At 43.9% G+C, this 20,352-nt stretch overlaps 1 pseudogene across 1 annotated transcript; it reads left to right on the top strand.

Annotated features, from left to right (window-relative positions):
• The first annotated feature begins 9,956 nt into the window (after positions 1-9,956).
• On the top strand, positions 9,957-15,353 carry LOC309389370 (acetylserotonin O-methyltransferase-like; annotated as a pseudogene). Its single transcript has 5 exons — positions 9,957-10,028; positions 11,451-11,625; positions 13,284-13,413; positions 14,732-14,800; positions 15,245-15,353. The product of its transcript is annotated as an acetylserotonin O-methyltransferase-like (transcript).
• The last annotated feature ends 4,999 nt before the right edge of the window (positions 15,354-20,352 follow it).

Raw genomic sequence — 20,352 nt, 5'->3', positions numbered from 1 at the left:
ATTGCGCTAATGCTTTAATTGTGTCCTGGTCTCTGGTTCAAATATACTATACCTCTATGATATTTTCATAAACAAATCTCATCCAATATCCCAGTTCTCCAGATACAGCAGCCAAGTTCAGAAACTCTGTGACTTTGTTATAAAACTATTTATTCCCATTCTTTGCTTTCTGATCATAACCAGGTAGCAAACCAGAAAAAGATAAATGTAATTAGAATTGCCTTTAGCTGGATGCTAGCCTTATGCCAGGTCATATGAATTTAATCCTGCCAACTGATGTTCCCATTATTTGGGGTACTTTCCAGTTATAGACTTGAGGATGTTCCAGTTGCAGATACCTTATTTCTTGAAAAAAGCTTACTAAAACAACAGAATGACAATGATTTAAAGCTATTTAAAGTGACTAGGACTGTATAATATAAAGAAGCTGCTTTGATCACATTAACTTACATCAGAAAACTAGGATCCTTAGAAATGTTGACAGAACCACATCAAAAGAGACCACAATGTGATACAGTATGTGTTTAATATAGCCGTGAGGCATACAGCAATAACGTTTACCTCTTGATGTTAATTGTGAACTTAGTGGATCTTTTCACATGTTGAGTTGCAAGAATATGGATCTCATTTGTTTGGCACAAGACTAATATTGTTCCCAGGTTTGTTTCTCTCTAAATAGGTCATACAAAGGATGGGATATGATCAGGTGAAAAGGTCTTTGAAGAAGAGAATCCTTGACACAGATAGTACTAAGGTATTAGCTTAGCCCCAAGGCAAACTTTTATCACCAGTCTATTGTCAGTCCTTAACAAACTATAGATATCACAAATGTACATTAGCTAGATTCAACACATACCCTTTAGAAGTCATTGATGGTAAATAAGAAAATATTCCCTGTCACAAATGACTTTCTCGCTGTGACTCTCATGGCGTAGAGGTTGTGCATATGCAACATGTCCTGTTGCATTGTAAATCCTTGAACTCTCACAATGTACTAATTTATGTTTTGTGAAGAGGAATAATGTCACATCTGCCTCTTACGAGTCTTCTAGTGAAGATAATGTTTCAGGGTCCAAACAGGCAATAGCACAGACTTACCGGTATATACCACTTCATAGTACTTTACAGCACTCTCTGGGCAGTTTACAGAGTCAGCATGTTGTCCCCTACAATATGGGTCCTCATTTTACTGACTTGGCAGCCTGGGTCGCTGAAACCGGCAGCTACCCAGGGCTGCCACATCCCCAAACCGGTTCCCCGATCATTTGCCTCGCCCCATTTTGGCTGCCAGGGGGCTTCAGGGAGGCCTGCTAGGCCCAAAATAGGATGTGGGGACCCTATTTTATAAGGTGACCAACTTTTTTACAATGAAAAGGAGGACAAATAAATTGGAAAAAATATATCGTAAATAAAAGAAATATTTTATTCATTGCAACAATAATACACTAAAATATGATATACGCATAATAAAAACATTTGCAACATTTTATATTGTAATTATGCTTACATGCCTGTTAATTATTATTTAAATGAGTACTTTTCCATTGAATTAATATTTTTTGTCAATGTATCATCTTCTAACAATATATTGGAAATATCTGAACAAGAAATATCCTTCATATTGAATTTTACGGCAAGTGCTGCAGCTAGAGTATCAACATTCAATCTCGATTTCTCACTTGTCCAAAAATCATTGGCAATTGAAAAAAAACTCTTTCAACTGCTGCATTAGTTCCATGGAATATGTTCATTTTTGAAATGGCTGAAAATATCGACCCATCTTTTATCAATTTCAACATGTTGATTTTCCCATTGTATTAATTTTTCAGAATTTAAATATACATTCAGTCTTCTAATTTCTTCAAAGAGACAATTGTCATCTATTTTAATGTCTAGCATTTCTTTAGATAAAAATTCAACACAAGATTCAATATCTGTTCAATATACTTGCGATGAAATAAAAGAAACACCATTAAAAACCTTTTAATAAAATACGTCACATAACGCGCAACAGATTAGCCTTCAAATATCAAAAAGGAGGACATGTGGGAGGACACTTTTCGAGGGAGGACAGAACTTACAAAAGAAGGACTGTCCTCCCTAAAGGAGGACGGTTGGTCACCTTATATTTTAGCAAGCCTCCCTGCAGCCCCCTGGGAGCAAAAATGGGCTGCGGGGAGGGGGGTTCAAGGGAGAAAGAAAGAAAGAAATCCTCACCGTTTGGGGATCCCCAAGTGCATGGAGCAGAGGTCTTCAAACTTGGCAACTTTAAAACTTGTGAACTTCAACTCCCAGAATTCAACTCTGCTGGCTGGAGAATTCTGGGAGTTGAAGTCCACAAGTCTTAAAGTTGCCAAGTTTGAAGACCTCTGCTACCTATCCTTGCTCAGGCTAAGCTAATCAATATTGGAGTTCTAAGAATACCAGATGATCAATGGGAATGTTCTCGGTTTCAAAACGTCTGGCTTTTTTTTCTCCTAGCAAATATCTTCTGGGGTTCTTCACAGGAAGGAAGGAAGGAAGGAAGGAAGGAAGGAAGGAAGGAAGGAAGGAAGGAAGGAAGGAAGGAAGGAAGGAAAAAGGAGGGAGGGAAGGGAGAAAGGGGGAGGAAAGGGAGAAAGAGGGAAGGGAAGGGAAAGTGAATGAGATATGGATGGAGGGAGGGAGGGAGAGAGAGAGAAAGGAGAGGAGGCACTAGATGCAGCTTCAGAGGATGCTTTGGAACAGCACAGCAATTCAGGGCTGGAAGAGACCTCAGAGGTCATATAGTCCAACCCCTCACTCCAACAGGAGACCTTATATCATCTTGGTTATTTTGGTACCTCTAACACAGAGGAGAAATTCCCAGAAATCCCCAGGCATTGCCAACGTCTCCCCCCTAGTAAAAAAACTGAAAACCTAGAGCAAAAACTTCATGTAGTATTTTAAAAAATAGAAAAGGGGGCTGCTATGTATTGTTTAATGGATGCTAAATTGGCAAAATGGACGGCTAAATTGGCCACAGACACATGACCGCCAAGCCACTCTCACCCAGTCACATGACTGCCAAGCCACCAAGCCACTCCCACCCAATCACATGATTGCCAGGCCACACCAACAAAATAAGCCACACCCACAGAACTGGTAGTACAAAATTTTTGAAACCCACCACTGATTATTGCCTGGATTTTTCTGTGTGTGAATGCCATGAATTCACAGTAGTTAAATAAAGAGGTTTTTTTTCGGGACAAGGAGTCTGTTTCTTGGTTCTACTGAAGCTGGGTCAGAACACAAACTAATATCATGCCATAATTCTTTTTTTTGTTTGTAGTGAAAACAAATGTTTTCCCAAAATTATCTGCTTATTGCCACCATCCATCTTGATATCTTTAATGAAGAGCTGGCAGGTCAATTAAGCAATGCCTGGAAACACACTAGTGCCCCACAGATATATACGCCTTTCTCTGACTTAGTTTCTGTTAGATACTTGTACTAACTGCAGTGGTTTCCACCAAGGTCCTCTGTTCTGGCGGGAACAGAGGCTTAATCCTATTGGTTGAAGAGTCTGACAGCTCCCTATAAAAGGGCTGCTGTCAGACTGAACCTTTGCTGGATTGTTCTCACTTGTTGTACTGAATAAAGAGCTGTTGTTACCATTAAGCCTGTGTGTGCCTATCCATTACCCAATCTAACACTGGTGACGAAGGTGGGATTGGAAGGCAACTGGACAAACCGAAAAGAGTGTAGCAATCCAGCAAGTACATCCAGCCTGGAGCTCAATGTGGCTTCGAGCAGCCATTTTTGAGCGGCAAACCCAAAATGCCCTCTGAACACAAAATGGCCATGCACACCCCACCGGCTCCGTATGACCACTGGGACTCTTACATGTTACGATTTGATTGTTTCCTCAAGGCAAACAACCTCATGGGCCTTTCTGAAGGCCGCAAGAAGAACATGTTCCTCGGGTACTGTGGCCAGGAAGTGTTCGAGACGGCAAAAGACCTCTCTGAGCCGACACCGCTCCAATCAGTTGCCTAGTCCATGCTCCAGTAGATGCTTAGGACTCATTACGCACCCAAGCCATCCAAGCACGTTCGCCGGCATGAATTCAACTTCAGAAATCAGAAGGAGGGCGAGTCGATTAATGAGTACGTTGCTGCTCTCCACAAGGCTGCAGCTTACTGTGAATTCCGAGACCTAGACGAGCTGATTCTGGACCACATAATTTGTGGTGTACGGGACATTAACTTACAGAGGAGGTTACTCGCTAAATCTAACCTCACTCTGCAGATTGCTTTGGACAAAGCCAGGGCATCAGAATCAGCCGTCAAATGGACTGAGACTCTGCAGCGCCAAAGCACGCCACAAGACGTGCAGAAAAGCACACACGTATATCACAAGGCTGCAGAGCCCAAGAGTTCAGAAGGAGAAGAAGATGACAACAGCCGGCGCGCAAATTCAAACAGCATCTCCCATCTTGTGCGAGCTGCGGAGGAGACCATGCCAGATCGGCTTGCTGTTTCCACGACGCAACCTTCCAGCGCTGCGAGCAAAAGGAGCACATCGCCAAGGTGTGCTGGAGCGAATTCCCTGTCACTGCCTGGTAGCCTAGAAGCGCACCAAACCGCCAACTGAGTCCCAGCCAAGGGGCCTGGAAGAAGCCACCACGCTGCTCGGAGGGCGATGACAGAGTCACCCACCACACATCAATCAGCCAAGTCCACACCAGGCGGCCCAAAAAGCTGAAGGTCACAGTCCTCATCGAGGACTCTCCATGTGAGATGGAGATCAACACCGGGTCATCACTGACCATCATACCGTGGTCTACCCTGAAACAGGCTATCCCTAGCCTAAAGAAGCAGCATCTTTGCACCCCTGACATCCGTCTACGCGATTACCAGGGAAACCGGTAACCGGTTGTCATTGTGGGCCAAGGCATCTTCCAGGTGAACTTCAAGCAGTTCAGTGGGAAACTCCCAGTGACAGTGGTCAGCGCCAACCTGCAGAGCCTCCTAGCGCTAGATTGGTTCCAAGCCCTGGGCCTAGAGGTGACTGGTATCAACACCTTGAAACACGACAGCACTGAAGCCATCTTTAAGGAGTTTGAGGACGTCTTCGGCACTGGTCTGGGTAAGTATGTGGGGAATCCAATTTCCTTTAGTTTGGATCCCAACATAGCCCCACTAAGGCTAAAACCAAGGAGAATACCTTTTGCTCTCCAGCCCAAAATTCACAGGGAAATTGACATGCTCGTAGGCCAGGGAATCCTAGAGTGGGTCGATCACGCATGCTGGGAGACCCCTATAGTGACACTTGCCAAATCTGATGGGTCAGTCCACATCTGCATGGACTATAAGTGCACAATTAATAAAGCGCTACAACAAAGTGCCTACCCTGTACCCATTGTACAGCACCTCCTTCATTCGTTAGGCCCCGGAAAAAATTTCGCTAAATTGGACATGGCGCAGGCATACCAACAATTGCCTGTAGATGGCACCACAGTGGAGGCCCAAATCATTGTGACACACAGGGGTGCATTCAAATGCACCTGCAACTCGGCATTAGTATCGCCCCTGGACTGTTCCAAAGCGTCATGGAATGGCTTTTGCAGGGGATTCCAGGAGTCATCCCCTATTTTGACGACATCTTGGTATTGGCTGCAAACGAGGCGCAACTTTTAAAATGTGTACGAACTGTTTTGGCTCGAATTAGAGACAAAGGTCTCCACTCAAAAAAGAGAAATGCCAAATTAACATGCCAAGGCTTGAATTCTTAGGGTACCTAATCGATGGCTCAAAAAATCAAAGCAACTCAGGACGCCCCCACACCTTGCAATCAAACCGAGCTGCAGGCGTTCCTCAGGCTCCTTAATTTCAACAGTGTCTTTCTTAAACAGAAAGCCACCGATGCTGAGCCATTATACCATCTCCTAGCTAAGAATGCGAAGTGGTCCTGGGGTAGAGCTGAGGCTGCCGCATTTGCCATGGTAAAACAACTCCTGTCAGCGGACCCCTTGCTGGTACAATACAGCCAGACCCTGCCGTTGGTGCTGACCTGCGACGCTTCCCTGTTTGGCATCGGCACCGTCCTCAGCCACCACATGCCCAACGGAACCAAAGCCCCTATTGCATTTTACTCCAGGACCTTGTCCACTGCAGAGCAGAACTGCAGCCAGCTGGACTGTGAGGCTTTGGCTGCAGTGGCCGGAGGAAAAAGGTTCCACGAGTACCTTTATGGATGGGACTTCGAACTGGTTATGGACCACAAGCCGTTGTTGGGCTTACTGGCTGGGGATTGAACTACCCCAGTGTTGTTATCATCCTGCATGACCAGATGGACCATTTTCCTAGCTGCCTACTCCTACCGCCTCATCCACCAACCAGGCTCCTCTTTGGGGCCTGCTGCCCGCTGCCTGAACTTCTTGCTGACCCTATCCCTGAGATTCCAGTCCTCCTCATTGACTCCCTGGAGACTGGGCCTGTCTCGTCCATTGACGTTGCCCGTCACTCTGCAAGGGACTCCACTATGAAGCAAATTTTGAACTGGGTGTGGAGGGTGTTGCCAAGGGGCCTGTTGGGGCTGATTTTAAAATGTATATTACTAAACATGATGAGTTATCAGTTGTAAATGGCTGTTTACTGTGGGGGGACTGGGTTGTTGTTCCACCCAAACTGCACATTGCAGTATTAGAGGCTTTGCATATAGGGCATCCTGGAATTGTCAGGATGAAGTCTTTGGCTAGGAGTTACATGTGGTGGCCTAACATGGACAGGGAGATCAAAGAATGGGTGGCTACCTGCACACCATGCCAGGAGTCCAGACCAGCTCCCCCACAGGCACCCACTAAGGAGTGGGAGCAACCTCAAGCACCATGGTCTAGGGTGCACATTGATTTTGCTGGCCCAGTTCATGGCCAGACATTCTTAGTAGTTGTGGATGCTTACTCAAAGTGGTTAGAGGTAGTCCTGATGACCTCCATAACGGGAGAAGCGGTCATCAAGGTGCAACGGAGACTTTTCTCCACGCACGGCCTGCCCAACGTCTTGGTCTCTGACAATGGCCCCCCAATTCATGGCCATGCAATTTGAGACCTTCCTAGCAGCTCAGGGAATCAGGCATGCCCTGGTCGCACCATTCCATCCGGCCTCCAATGGTCAGGGGGAGAGAATGGTGAGATCTGCAAAAGAGGCCCTCTTTAGGATGGGCCCGGGAGATTGGCAAACACAGGTTGACCATTACTTACTAATTCAGCACATCACACCCAGTGCCACTACTGGGAGAAGCCCCTCTGAGCTTCTCATGGATCGCCGACTAAGGTCCCAGTTAGACCGGCTACACCCCAATTATTCTGCCTCATTGCCCCCAGACTCCACAAGCAAGATCCGGACTTTTAGCGTAGGGGATTTGGTATACGCCCACAACTATGCCGGGGGAACTCTGTAGATTCCTGCCACAGTGATAGGCATCACCGGCCCTCGCTCTTACCTCCTAGAGCTCGAGGACGGTAGGAATTGGAGAAGGCATATTGACCAACTACGTGGCCGCCTCTCCAACTCCATTCTTAGACAACCAGAGGTAACTCCTCCACGAGTTAGCCAAAGCCCTATCCAAATGGAGCAAACACTCACTCCTTCCACGGCTAGCTCAAGCCCGAGGGTACCATGCAGTGGCGTAGCGTGGAGGGTGCAGGGGGGCGGCCGCACCGGGCGCAACATCTGGGGGGTGCGCTCGCACTCGCAGCTCTCTGCCCCTGCCTGGTTCACTCACTCTCTCTCACTGCAGTGCTGGCTGTGCGAATCTGATCCGAGCCGCCGGGTCGCCGCCCACTGTGGAGGGGGGGGGTGCCAGCAGTGGCATAGCGTGGGGGGTGCAGGGGGGGGCGGCCGCATTGAAAGGGGGCACGCTGGTTACTTGCCTTGCCCCGGGTGCTGACAACCCACACTACGCCACTGGTACCATGAAACCTATCTGGTTTTGTGGCAGGCCCGCAGCGAGCTCTGAGCGAACCAGCTCCAGAAGCTCCAGCCACGGCCTGTGAAAGTTTCCAGGAGCTTCCACCAAGCAGAGCTGCGAAGCAAATAGGTCCATCCGACCTGTCCAAGGAAACCCCTCCTACTGAACTGCGTAGCTCAGGCAGGGCTACCCAAAAGCCTGCCTACCTGTGTGACTAAATTACCAGTAGGATTGTTCCATCTAAGAGGGGAGGGGTGTTAGATACTTGTACTGACTGCAGTGGTTTCCACCAAGGTCCTCTGTTCCAGTGGGAACAGAGGTTTAATCCTATTGGTCAAAGGGTCTGACAGCTCCCTATAAAAGGGCTGATGTCAGATTCAACCTTCGCTGGATTGTTCTCACTTGTTGTACTGAATAAAGAGCTGTTGTTACCGTTAAGCCTGTCTGTGCCTATCCATTACCCAATCTAACAGTTTCCTTTGCTTGAAACTGAGGTTTATCTTGAACATCTCACGAAAGACTGATTTGGAATCTCCTCTGCTCAAGTGTCCTGTGGGTAAGACTTCATCCACTAAACTCAGCACTTCATGTCTGTGATGCATGGACTGTAGTATCTGTAAGAGACTACTAACCTCAAATTTTCTATCCAGATTTTTACAGCTTTTCCTTTGTACGGAATTACGCAACTTTGCCAAAATCATTAGAGAAAGGATCTACAATTGGACTGTGTAATAATAAGAGGAAAAGAAAAAGAAGGAGGGAAAAGCAGATGGCAAATAAGGCAATTATCTCTACCTAACATAATTTCTAGAATTTCCCTGTCTTGATTTGTGTAGATAGGTTAATATTTAAACTGAAACATACTTTGGTATTTAGATTTTCTACGGTATGTGCATATAATTATTTCAATAATAATATTTTTATTTTATTTTGATATATTAAGTCTTGGGTACAGCATCTTTTAAATCCCTCTTTAGAACTTAAAGTCCTATTTTTTAACATTTGTTCTGAAACTAGGTCTTTAGTTTCATGCTATTCTCAACCTCTCCCCACCTTTCTACCTCATAATAACTCCCTAAACATAGATATTAGTATATTAGCATTTTCTAATTCTCTGAAATTCACTTCCCATATCTTTCTTAGAGAAATGTATTCTTTTTACTATGTTCACAATTTCCATATTCTAAAAGATGTTGCTCCTCAGTTGTACACACAGATTTAATTTCTTCATATTTTCCTGAAACAGTTCTTTTCTTTCTGCCTTTTCCCTTTTCTCATCATTTCCCAATTTCTCAAATATTTTAAAGGAAAATTATCTGAACAGTTTTGACACTGTTTTGAGGAATGACAACAGTTTTGAGGAATGGTGGGGAGACCAACCTCCTGTAATCTCAAGAGAAATAAGGTCTAGCAGACATGGAGTTAATGGATGGAGGGCATTAAAGATGAGAAGCAGTACTTTAACTTGAACATATGTAAAGGAGGCCTTAAGATGCTTGGTTGGAAATGAAACTGACTTAATAAATCCCTTTCTGGATTTCCCTTTCTTTCACTGTGTTTGCTTCATTTGTGGTAATGGCCTCATATTCTCTCTGGATTGTGTCTATTGCTTACCTTTTGGATTGAAAACTTTCATTTTAGAAAGGCTGTTCCATCCTGCAAATTTATACTTTTTAGAGCTATGCAATGTTTTTCTTAAGGTGTGCCAGCCAGACCTGCATATAAGCACACATGTTCCACTTTTACTCTTATTCCTTGTTTCCTGGTTTTCAGGTCGCTCCATGAGAGCACCTGTCCTCTAATGCCAGGGCAGCTAAATTTATTCAGGAGCCTTTGCTGAAGGACTCTTGAAAACCTTTTGATGTTGTTCTCTCTTTAATAATGTTTTCCATACTTTATCCTGGGACATTTTATGGACTTATGGATAATCTAGTGACTGTATATTTTGCCATTTTTACACTCAGGAATACCAAATATTTTGGCTGAAGGAAGGTCCTTTTGGTCAACAAGAGAAGTCAAGAACCATGAGTTCACTAGAAGAAATTGAAAATATTCAAATACTGTTTAGCTACCAGAATTCATTTGTAACTGTCAAGGTAAGGTGGGTTAATACTTTCAAATATGAACACCTAACTTTGAAAATACAAAAGACCTTCAATTTCTCAGCTTCTTAATTGTTTAAAAACAATAGAATCACAAAGTTTATGTTGTAATGAAAGAGTCAGCTATTAAATGGCTGCAAGATTCTTTCTTGTGTCTTCTGAGCAGAGAAGCTTCATTGAACAAGCAGCTTAGTTTCCTTGTTTAAATATGTTCTTCTTTTGTCAATAAGAAATTAAAATTAAGTTTATAAAATTTTACTACACCATGATAGGTGTAATAAGGTAAATTCCTTAGTAGTTTTTTATAACATCTTTTTTATTACCAGATGATTATAGTTTACAGAGTTTCCACGTCCTAAGGGCATTGATCTCCATGAATAAATCTCCCAGCCAAATTACTAAATAATCTAGTGACCGTATACTTTCCTGCATGTTTTAACTCTAATCTGCAACAAAATTTATATTTGTCCTATATCTAATATTGCATCTAACTCTTGAAATTTCCTTTTATTTGATAAATTTTGCTTGCATTACTTTAAGGAAACTCTGAATACTAAATGTGGGATTCCAGCAACGTTTACTACAATAGATAGGAAGTTCAACATTTATTATTGTCTCAGTTTAATTAGTATTCATAAAGCATTGAAGAATTTTATTACTCTACAAATTATTATGGCAGTAAGGAAGAGGCAGAATCATTATTATTTTTCTGCCATAATCTTTGCTTCCCCAATGGAATATATCATATGTAGGATCTTTTTTTCCCCTCAGCCAGGTAGGATCACATATTCTTTCCTTCAATTTATTCCCCTCTTGGATATCTCCAATAATAGCATAGGGTACATCTAAAAACCTGGGGTTTGAATCATAGTGTGTGATGAGACATCTGTATTTTTGTTCCCATTTTTTCTCTACCAAGATGCTGCTCTTTCTAACTATGTTCCTTTCTGGTGGTTGAACATATCACCAGTCATGGTCCTAGAAGCCTTCAAGGCTGAAAGGTCCCTTCTAGGAAGTGAGGTCCAAGATAAATACATCTAGTTTCCTCAGATCATGGAGAGCATCCTCCCCCCTCCCTCCATCCCTCCCTCCCTACCCCTTTGTCCCTCCCTCTTCCTCCCTTCCTCTCTCTGTGTCTATGGGTATAAGTTGATAAATAAGTTGAGCAAAGCCCAAATCTGTATAAGAAAGGAATATTAGTTGCTTTATTCAGAAGAAAGGATTTGACTCCACAAAGTATGGATCTCTACATAATGCCTTTTCTCCGCTTGTTCAATAGTTGGTGGGGCTGGTTAACATGTGTGGGCCTGCTTGATGTCTTCTTCAGTAAACCACATGAATAGATTTTGGAATTTGTGGGGTGTGAACTGAGGGAATTGCCCACGGCTTTTGTTCCTGCTCTCTGCTTCCTCTTAGATAATTTCAACTGCCAGTGAGCTAGGTGTCTTTGATCTCCTGAGGGAATTAGGGGAAACACTGTGTTCCACAACCGTTGCTAAGCGCTTGAGCACCAGCCCCATTGGGATGCAGAGGCTGCTGGAGGCCTATATGGGGTTAAAGCTCCTGACCCTGGAATGGAAGGATGGCAAAGGTAATCCTGTGAGAAGCAGGAAGCAACTGGAGTGGCCAGCAATTATTAGAAATGGTGGGCAAAATGTGGCTGCACCTGTGGAGTTTGACAGATCCAAGAGTTTGTAGAAGGGGAGCTTCTCGAAATCATAGGCCAGAAAGCTGTTATGGTGTGTAGTAAGTTGGTTTGTGCATGTGTCTGTTAGCGTCATACAATATGCTAATACTAATTTAGTCAACAATATAAATACATGTTTGTCAAGGAAACATTATAATTTCGAAATACTCCACTGGCCAATAGGTGTTTTTTTTTAAAAAAAAATTGATTTAACAATTCAATATGACTTATGGAGTGTCATATTGTGTGATGCCTTCTTTGTTTTAAGGAGCAGTTTTATTCCCCTAAAAATCAGGATTATTTGCACATATGATTATATTATTATGATTTTTTCCCTTGCATTCAATTGTGTCTGATGCTCAGAGACTGCTTAGACAGATCCCTGTAGGTTTTTGTGGGAAGGTTTTTCAGTTGCCTCCTTCCTGAGAGAATATGACTAGCCTAAAGTCACCCAGCCAGCTTCGTGCCTAACCCGGGACAGGAACTTATACAGGGAATCCTCGACTTGCAACAATTCATGTAGTGACAGTTCAAAGCAGGGGTGGGTTCCTGCCAGTTCTAACCTCTTCTATAGAAGGGGTTCCACAAATCTACAGTGCCGTTTAGAACAGGTTCCAGCTTCCTCTCCCCGCCCGTCCGCACATCAAGATGAAGAGCGAGAGGAGGAATTCTGGGACTTGAAGTCCACAAGTCTTAAAGCTGTCAAGTTTAAACACCCCTGGGGGGGGGGTTCTAAAGAGTTAGATGTGCAAGGGTCTTGTAACTTGACAGCTTTAAGACTTGCGTGCTTCAAATGCCAGAGTTTCTGAGCCAACATTTTGGTTGCTAAGCAAGAGAGTGGTTAAGTGATTTTCACCACATTTTACAAGTTGGCCATGCCCACCCAGTCACATGGCTGGTAAGCCACTCCCACCCAGTCACATGGCTGGCAAGCCACTCCCACCCGGTCACATGGCTGGCAAGTCACTCTGACAAAGCAGGCTACGCCTACAGAAGAGGTTCTAAATAATTTTGAAACCCACCACTAGTTTATAGTTACTTAATTGTGACTTATAACCATTTTTCACACTAACGACTGTTGTAGCATCCCAATGGTCACTTGATAAAAATGCAGACGCTTGGAGCTGACTCGTATTTATATTGGCTGCAGTGTCCCTGTGTCATGTGATCACCTTTTGCGACCTTCTGACAAGCAAAGTCACTGGGGAAGCCTATTACTCTTAACAATCATGTTATTAACTTACCAACTGCAGTGATTCACTTAACTGTGAGAAGGCAGGCTGTAAAATGAGGTAAAACTCATTTAACAAATATCTCACTTAGCAACATAAATTTTGAGCTCTGTTGTTGTTATTGTACCTGTACAATTATACTTGTACTCTCCAAGTTTTTAGTCAGATTCCTTAATCATTGCACCAAATTTACTCTCATATTATTGTGAAATGATTGACATAATACAGCATAATTTATTTTTAAAGTAGTTTAAGACAATCATGCAAGTATGCCTGTAGTGAATTGAAAGACAGTTACAATGATACCTGCAATTTTTGTTTCTTTTTTAGATCTTTATGAAAACACAGACTTTACCAATCTCTACCTGGTCAAATCAAGCCCAACATCTCAGTATTATTCCATGAAGTTCTTTCCTGAATTGACATATTCATCAATGCAATATTTGCCTGATGCTGTGAGGTAAACAGACCCAGTGGGAGACTAGTAAACTAGAATAAATAGAGAGCATGGAAAGTCATCTTAATTATTAGACCCTTGTCCACAATAAACTAAGGAATTTTCATATTCTGCATGTTGAATATGACATTACCGCATTTATTTAATTGCAATGGCACTGGATCATCACCACTGAATTTACCTCTTTAGATCAAAGATACAAGCAGTAGGACCATTTTCTGCCTATCTGGATTGTTTTAGAGTTTCTTTTCTCCCATTTCAAAACATGGGATTTACACTTGCTGTAAGATCCTGCATAGGCACATCCAATAATAAAAACCTCAATTAATTGGTGTTAATTGTTCAATACCAGCATTGGCAGAATCAGGTTGATCATGAATGATCTTATAAAAATTATGGTGAGCTGTATCTGATTACACCTTGGGTTGGAGACTCACAAATCTCAGATCTATGGAGAATAGTTACGCAAACAGTGAGAAAAAAAAAGAAACCCTCAGAAGAGAATTGATGCTCCATAACAATTTGTTTCATAACAATTGCCAAGAAAATTACATGAACATCTTCATATAATCATCATGGTCTTGACTTGACTTAAGGAGCTATTATCCTTATTGTGACACTTAAAAACAGTCTCCCACCAGCTAACTGGTCTTTAGGGGTTTTGCCGGATATGCGCATGGGTTGTGGCGTGCTCATGGGGTTATGAATGCATGCGGGGCAGAGGTGGGCTCCTACAGGTTCGGACTGCTTCGGCCAAACCGGTAGTTGTTTGGTGGCCTGGTTCACTGGAACAGGTAGCAACCCAGGCCTGGCACACACCTGAACCGGTTCTCCTGAAGGCGCCATAAGCGGTGCCATCTTGGTTTTTGCTTCTGCGCATGCACAGAGCCATTTTTATTGCACTGGCTTGCCATGCCCCCGAACTGGCTCAAGCCCAGCCGCAGCTTTAAAAGGTTCAGGGCAGTGTGAAAAGGGAGCTGGCCCCGCCGAACCTCGGATGCCCACCCCAGGTATCAGGCTCGGATAAAGCCCTCACTCATTAGCTGATCTCCCCCCATCTCTCTATGTCTGTCTGTCTGTCTGTCTGTGTGTGTGTGTGTGTGTGTCTTTCTCCCTGTTTCTGAGTCTCTTATTTCAGCCAAGCGTGGAGGGTGCAATCTCCAGCCTGAAGCGGCAGGAAGCTAAGGCTGCCTTAGGTGCAAATGTGGCATGAAATGAGGTATAGGGCCGCTTCGCTCCTGCACTAAGTCTCCGGTGACCTATAAAGAAGACAATGCCAGGATGATTTTCTTCTTGTTTTAACTTTTTTTAAAAAAATTAGGCAAGGAAAAAATCAGATTCCATCAGTATACGGCTCTTCCTCAAACAAGACTTTTGAAATCATATACAGGTAACATTTTTATTTTAGAGATTGGTCATTAAATAAAGAATTTTTTGTGGGCAACTCATCATTATGATTAATCTTAACAGTATCATTATTTTCTTTATCATATTGTCTTGACCCACCATTACCACCATATTCAACCTCTCTTTTATGGCTCTGGGTTGTTGTTGTGGCACATCTAATTAACCAGGTGTTTCTTTTTAATGTACAAAGCATGATCTGCAGTTAGAGTACCTATATGAATCTGTTTTGTTTCAGGAACATTATAACATTGTCCATTGCGATGGCAGGACTGTTTCATGTATCATATGCAGATTTTTTCCAAATTCTGATCAGCATCATTTAAGTGATACTGTAAAAAGAATTCCTTTAATTCAAACATAGATATGTAGAAACAGTAACAATAGCATTTTATAAAGTCATATTTAGAGATGTTTATTTTAATTCTAGATCAAAGGGAGCGTTATAAAGCTTCTCCAATTACCTGAATGAAGTCTGGCCTGTGATAGGAAGAGAAGTGCTTTCTGCCTTTGACCTGTCCCAGTTCCCACTCATTTGAGATCTGGGTGGTAAGTACAGCCAGCGCTTTGCCATCTTCTTCACATGTTGGGACAAATGGGCTGGATGGGTTCTTAACTTCTCTTAGAAATCTTTTCATCTGCATTTGAAAAAGGAGAAATCCTTAGGAGATCAAAAACCACTTTGGGCTGTCTATAGCAGACTCTGGGAAATAGTCCTGTTTTAAAGATGATTAACTGTCACTCTGATCCAGTGGTGGGTTTCACATTTTTTAGAACCTCTTCTGTAGGTGTGGCCTGCTTTGTGGGAGTGACTTGCTGGCCATGTGACCAGGTGGGAGTAGCTTGCTGGCCATGTGACCGACTGGGAGTGGCTTGCCAGCCATGTGGCTGGGTGGGCATGGCCAACTTGTAAAACGTAGTGAAACTCACTTAACAACGCTCTTGCTTAGCAACCAAAATGTTGGCTCAGAAACTCTGGCATTTGAAGCACGCACATTTTAAAGCTGTCAAGTTACAAGATCCTTGCACCCCTAACCATTTAGAAAAAAAAAACCGCATGGGTGTTCAAACTTGACAGCTTTAAGACTTGTGGACTTCAACTCCCAGAATTCCTCCTCCAGTCATGTTGGCTCAGGAACTCTGGCATTGAAGCAACCAAGTCTTAAAGCTGTCAAGTTACAAGACCCTTGCACCCTTAACCCTTTAGAATAAAAAACCTCAGGGTGTTCAAACTTAATAGCTTTAAGGCTTGTGGATTTCAACTCCCAGAATTCCTTCTCTCGCTCTTCATCATGATGATGTGCGGACGGGCGGGGGGAGGAAGCTGGAACCGGTTCTAAATGGCACTGTAGATTTGTGGAACCTCTTCTATAGAAGAGGTTAGAACTGGCAGGACCTGATATGGTATTACAGTAGTGGAGAAATTGGTAGAGGTATTTGAAAAGAGGACACAGTCATCTCCTCCTCCCCTTTTCCGGTGCTGAACAAAGATGGGAAGGAAGTGAAATCAGAGAATAGCAGTCTGACAAGTAAAGGACACTTAAACTGGATTTCCCTGGGAAGATTGGGGGATAAAAGAGACCATGACTGAAGTGATGTGGGATTTGGTGCCCTTTGAGATGATGTTCAGTTTTTGTCAGTTCAATCTGCACAGATACAGTATAGGTGGTACCTTGCTCAATATTAGTAACTGTGAGAGGGATCTTGAAATCCTAGTGGACAACCATTTAAATATGAGCCAGTAGTGTGCAGCAGCTGCCAAAAAGCCAACACAGTTCTAGGCTGCATCAACAGAGGGATAGAATCAAGATCACGTGAAGTGTTAATACCACTTTATAATGCCTTAGTAAGGCCACACTTGGAATACTGCATTCAGTTTTGGTGGCCACGATGTAAAAAAGATGTGGAGACTCTAGAAAGAGTACAGAGAAGAGCAACAAAGATGATTGATTGTGGCGCCACTGTCGTCTGTCCTGTAACTGGACCCTATAAGAACATGGGCCAGTTACTTGAATAATATGTCCCTCAACCCACTTCGGGTCTGCTATAAAATTTCGTGCAAATACCCTATCTCCTAGACCAGTGGTGGGCAACCTTTTTTTTCAACTGAGCCAAATCTCGCCAAAACCACGATTGAAATTTACTTTGAGAGCCACATTTTTAAAACCGAAAATACATAGGATGGTACACTGTTTTTAGTTTCAATAAGTTTTTATTGAGAATATTCTGCATGCAAGTATCCACATAGGTTGGGAGGATACAAATAACACAACTAATAAAACAAAAACTTTAGAACGATATTATTTATCGATAACATTAAATTCCGTAAAATTTGCCTTACAATGTAGAGAAAATTACATCCTGACATTGACTGACAAAGTCACAACCACTAATGTGAACATTGGCCTTGCATTTCCTTGGATAGTTTGAGTAAGTCAGGTTTGTATGTTGTTGTTTTTAATTTCATCTCTCTCTCACACTTTCTTTCTTTTTTTCTTTTTCTTTCTCTCTCTCTCTCTGGCTCTTTGTCTCTCTCTCCCTCCCTCCCCCATCTCTGTCACTCTGTGTGTGTGTGTGTCTGTCTGTCTCTCACTCACTCTGTGTGTGTGTGTGTCTGTCTCTGTCTCTCGTTCTGTCTCTCTCCCCTCCCTTCCTCTCTCTCTGTCACTCTGTGTATGTGGGTGTGTCTGTCTCTCACTCATTCACTTAATCACTCACTCTGTGTGTGTGTCTCTCTCTGTCTGTCTATCTTTCTCTCCCTCCCTCCCCCTCTCTGTCTCTCTCTGTCTGTGTGTGTGTGTGTGTCTGTCAGTCTCTCTCTGATTCCCTCCCTCACTCCCTCTGTTCCTCTCTCTGTCTGTCTGTCTCACTCACACACACACACACACACACACACTGTGGTCACCTTGTTGAGTGTTCCAATCACATTTGAAACACTCAACAACTGGCCTGCATTTATGGTATTTTGCAGCATTCTGCAGTCATAGGACCAAAATTGGTTGTCACTCGCCCGGGCTTTTGCAGAAGCTTCCCTCCGAAGCCCGAGAGGAGGGAGGGGAGCGGGCACTCGGCACACAGAAGAGCCGCATTAAAGGGTGTAAAGAGCCGCATGTGGCTCGCGAGCCGCGGGTTGCCCACTACTGTCCTAGACCAAAAGTATATGTGTGTCCAAGTGGCTCCAGAGGGAAGTCCACATGATAGGTTGGATGCAACCAGGCCATTAAAAGTTCTGTGGGACTTTTCCCTGATGTTGGGCAAGGTGTGGTGTGTTGGGCCAGTAAGTATTGATTAATTTTCTGTTCCCATTGTCCTGGTCCCATGCGCTGTAGAGCCTCCTTAGCGGATCGGACAGCCCATTCTGTCTGCCCTTTGGTAGAAGAGTGATAGGGAGCAACCAATGCATAGCTAATACCCAGACTGGACAGGAAGGCTTGAAAAATGGCAGATGTCAATTGCAGCCCGTTATCGGACACTATGGTGTCCGGTAAGCCGTGTGTGGCAAAAGGCACCGTAATTCTTTTATGGTGGCCTCTGATGTGGTAGTATGCATGGTAGATATTTCTACCCACTTTGAAAAAGCATCTACCACTATCAGAAAATTGTGGCCATTCACTGGGCCAGCAAAATCCAAATGCAGATGGGCCCACGGTCCCTTTGGCAATTCCTATGTCCTAGTGGGGGCTGCTGGAGGATTAAGTCTGGATAACTGACAAGGTTGACATTCTGCCATGCAGATAGCTATTTCTTCATCTAATTTGGGCCACCAGAGTAGCTGCGGCCTAAAGCCTTCATTCTAGCGATGCCCGGGTGCCCTTTGTGGAGGTGGTACAGAATGGGAGTACGAAGAGATGGGGGCACTACAACTCTCTGCCCCCACAATAGACAGCCCTTAAGTTCCGACAGTTCCAGCCACCTGCAATAATACGGCAGGAACTGCTCAGAAACTTGTCTAGGCCAGCTGCTTTTAACCCAGCCCAGGATGTGCAAGATAATGGGGTCTCATTTTGAATAGGCAGCCACATCGGTGGATAATAATGGCAAGTCTAGATGATCGATCAAAAGGACGGGGGACGGGTCTTGAGTTTCTGTTGGCAAGGGACAGCAACTCAAGGCGTCCGCATGTCCCATATGTTTTCCAGGGTGGAATTCTAAGCAGTAGCAATATGCTGCTAAGAATTCTGCCCAACATGTCATCCTAGGGGATAGTATAGGGGGAGTTGGGCAGTCCCCTGCTATTATTCCTAGTAGTGGCTTGTGATCTGTTTGCAGTATGAAGAGGCAGCCATATAGATAATGATGGAATCTCTTGATTCCTGCTACGGCCGCCAACGCCTCTTTGTCCAATTGACTGTCATTTCTTTCAGCTTTGGAGAAAGAGTGGGAAAAGTAAGCGATAGGAGCCTCGTTGCCATCTGGGCAGCGATGGCTCAACACAGCTCCCACACCATATGGGGAAGTATCGGTAGCCAAAATGAGCGGTAGGGACTCCCAATACTGCATAAGCACAGGGGATGACGCTAAGAGAGATTTGACAGCGGCGAACACATGTGCTTCGCGGCTGCCCCATCTCCAAACTGCGGAAGAGTCCAATAGCCTATGCAAAGGTTCCACAACAGAAGCCTTGTGAGGTAAAAACATGGTGTAGAAGTTTAAAATCCCCCAAAAGGTTTGCAGCTCTGTTTTATTGGTGGGGGCTGGAGCCTTTTTAATGGCTTCCACTTTTGCAGGGGTTGGATGGATGCCCCAGGCGTCTATGTGAAATCCCAGGTAGTTTATGGATTCCACCCCAATGCAGCACTTGGATTTTTAAAATTTGAGTCCCGCCTTGCAGAAGCTTTGTAATACGGCCCTGAACTTAGACAGCAGGGCCTCCCGACTTTGTGCTGCTATCAGCACATCTTTGAAATAGGGTAACACCCCTGGTAGCCCATGGAGCAGTCACTCCATGATGCTTTGAAAGATGGTTGGGACCACTGGAGTCTGCAGCATCGGAACGCTCCGTGATGTGTAACAATCATTTGAGCGTCCATGGTAGCATCATCCATTGTCAATTGCTGGTAAGCTTGAGCTATGTCAAGCTTAGCAAATATGCGGCCCCTGCCCAGTGAATGCAATAAGTGTTGCACCACAGGAACAGGGTAGGATGAGCTTGAAGGGCTTTATTTAAAGTTGATTTGTAATCCGCAAAGATCCTGATGGATCCGTCAGATTTGACATGTATAACTATAAGTGTCTCCCACTTAGCGTAATCCATAGCTCTAATACCCCTGCTTCAGTAGCTTATCTAACTCAGCATCTACCTTACTCTGGAAAGTGAAGAGAACCCGCCTGGCCTTCAAACGGATGGGGATGACACTAGGGTCTAGATTAAAAGATATTGGGGACCCTCTATATTTACTAAGGGACTCGCTAAATACATCTTCAAACTCCCCAGCCAGGTCTTCAAATTCAGCGCTGCAGTCCATGGTATGGATGCCTGTAATGGAAAAACCCAAAGCTGCAAACCACTCTAACCCCATTAAGGTAGCCAATGGCCCA

Source organism: Natrix helvetica, assembly GCF_964273705.1.
Source record: "Natrix helvetica genome assembly, chromosome: 3".
Taxonomy (NCBI): domain Eukaryota; kingdom Metazoa; phylum Chordata; class Lepidosauria; order Squamata; family Natricidae; genus Natrix; species Natrix helvetica.
Note: the sequence above shows the minus strand (reverse complement) of the source record. Positions and strands in the feature narration are given on the sequence as shown.